The 2,739-nt window shown below is 42.6% G+C and overlaps 1 pseudogene; it reads right to left on the minus strand.

Annotated features, from left to right (window-relative positions):
• Nucleotides 1-582: 582 nt before the first annotated feature.
• Nucleotides 583-2,446, minus strand: LOC107540736 (keratin, type I cytoskeletal 18 pseudogene; annotated as a pseudogene).
• Between the last annotated feature and the right edge of the window lie 293 nt (nucleotides 2,447-2,739).

Below are 2,739 nucleotides of genomic sequence, written 5' to 3' on the forward strand. Positions count from 1 at the left end.
ATTTAGCATAAGGACAATTGCTAAACCTCGCTATCTGAAAAGTGCTGAGAAGACAATCACCAGCATCTGTTCCTAACTGACAGGTGACTCACCCTCATAAGCTCTTTTTTATGACACTTTCTTTTCTTCTTTTATCACTTCATTTGGGACAACTTAATCATGTTAAATAGTGAAACATTTTTTTCCCTAGACACCATGGTTTTAGATGTTTATGAATAAGATCACATTAATTTCTGTGAAAAAATGCAAAACATTAAAGTTGACACTCCCATGGATGAAGTAAATATATTTATCTGTCTCTCAGGTCCTGCCTGACTCTTTCCTGTCAGCGCTTACATTTCAAGAACATACTTATTCACTGTCCTCATGGAAACTTTCTCTGTCCAGTCCCTCCCTTCTTCAAGAATCTTAGAGCTGTCTGCCTGCCTATATAGTACCTGTGTACTACAGTTTTTTAGATCCCAGTTATCTTTTCCCTTTAACATATGGCTTGCTTTATTATTATTGGTTTTAATGTTCAATGATCCCTGAACTTTTTATTGGCCTCCTGCTCCTTCAAAAGGTGCCCCACTTCTGCTGCCTTTAGTGCCTTAGAACTTTGGTGTCATTGATCTCAGACACTACTTTTCCATCCACAATCCACAGTCCTGAAGGTAGTGGTCTTTTGGATGGATTGTATGGAGTGGTTGTTGTCCAGGGTGTCACAAAGATTGAAGTCCTCTCCTTCTTGGAGCAGGAGGCAGTAGGTGGCAATCTTAGATTCCAATTTGACCTTGATGTTCAGCAGGGGCCTGGTGCTGCCCCTCTGCCCAGGTCTGGGCCAGCTTTGATTCCAGGTGCAACAGGATCCTATTGAGCTATTCCATCTGCATAGCATAGCTCGTCTCCACGTCCCTCAGACTGTTCTCCAAACCAGCTTTCAGATTTCTCATTGAGTCTAGGTTGATATCCAAGGACTGGACTGTACATCTCAGCTCCATGAGCATCACCTCAGGAGTTCCTATCACAGCAGTCTATAAGATGACTATTGTAGTGCTCTCCTCAGTCTGCTGGAATCAGTACTTGTCTAGATCCTCTCAATTCTTCTGGGCCAGCTTGCCATACTAGGCCTGGATGTTTACCATAGTCTTGCTGAGATCCTGAGATTTGGGGACATACAGCTCCAGAGTTGGCAATCTGGTTTTGTATACCATTTACCCCCTCCTAGTGGTTCATCATGAAGAGCAGCTCCTGTTTGAGAACCTTGATCTGTCTCCAGTGCAGCTGAGTGATATTGGTGTCATCAATGACCTTTCGGAGTCCATTGATGTCACTCTCCACAGACTGGTGCATGCCTAGCTTTGTCCCATACTTGACTCTGAAGTCAGCGGTAAGATGGGCATTGTCAATCTGAAGAGCCATATGGGCCCTATCTACAGAACTTACAAAGATCTGAGCCCTTGGGTCCTTGATGGTCTTCAAATAGTGCCCCTGGTCTCTGACCGGGGATTCCTTCTTCTCCAGATGTTCCCAGATTTTGCTCTCCAGTCTCTGATTATCAGCCTCCAGGCTTCTCACCCTCTCCAGGTAGTAGGTCAGGTGTCATTCAGGCATTGCATGGTCTCCTTCTCATTTTGGATATCCCCTATGCCCACCAGACCTACTGCCACCCCCACAGACAGGCCCTTGGACCCCCAGCCGCGCTGCATGCTGATGTAGTGGGACACTGACATCTGGGAGCCCCAGCCCCAGGCTCCTGCACAGACACTAGCCCTACTGCTGGCCGCCTGGGCTGGTGGCTGGGCAACTGCATGGAGCCCAGGATCTGGTAGTTTTAGAGAAGCTGGAGCCAGTGCTGGAGGTCTTGTTAATTAGGGAGGAAAACAAAAAACAAAGACTCAGGCTCAAGCAGCAGCCTGACTTGCCTTATTTTTAATTCAGTAAACACTTACTGAGTAGGTATGTATAGGGTATCAATATTCAAAGATGACTTAGATGCAGCTCCTACATTCTAGGAGTTTTTGGTAACTAAGAGAGAATGTACAAACAAATATGGAGTGGACAAAAGTAGGTTTATATATGTGAGTAGGGAAACACAGAGTTTATTCTTGTATTATTAATTATTGTATTATTTGTATTAAATGGTAAACTTACTTTTGCCCTTCCCTGCCTGATAGAAGGATTAGTGCGATAGCAGGAATTTAAAGAAAATATTAAGATCGGCTAGGTTGTTTCTTGTCAGCTGTGCTTTAATCAATTATCGTATTTTCAGGTGTAAAAGACTAGAAAGATTCATACACAGATTTTCCACATTTGATTTATGCAACTTACTTTGCCTTCTCTAAGGATCAGTTCTCTAATTTTTTTGAATGTGTAATACTATAAAAATGGGAGAATGGTGGTAAAGTGGCCTTTCACATTAGCCCATTATTTTACGTGGAGTAGGAAGAGACAAGCATACCTGCATAGGAAGTCAACAGTGGTTATGAGATAAGCAAAGGAAATGTTTCATATTAGTGATAAAAGAATTTATGGAACATTTACTTCAGGCTAGGCACTATTCTTAATTCAGTCATGTAATCTTTACAACATCTCCCTTAAATAGAAACTATTATAACACACATTTTACAAATGATGAAACATTAAAGAGGCACACGCAGAAACCTGAACTGAGTCACGCAGCTAGAAATAATTACACACGGTTTAGCTTGAGTCCATGTTTTCAGTCTCTACCTGTATGCCTCCTGAGAGAAAGAATGC

This window comes from Miniopterus natalensis, chromosome 10, assembly GCF_054644295.1.
Source record: "Miniopterus natalensis isolate mMinNat1 chromosome 10, mMinNat1.hap1, whole genome shotgun sequence".
NCBI lineage: Eukaryota > Metazoa > Chordata > Mammalia > Chiroptera > Miniopteridae > Miniopterus > Miniopterus natalensis.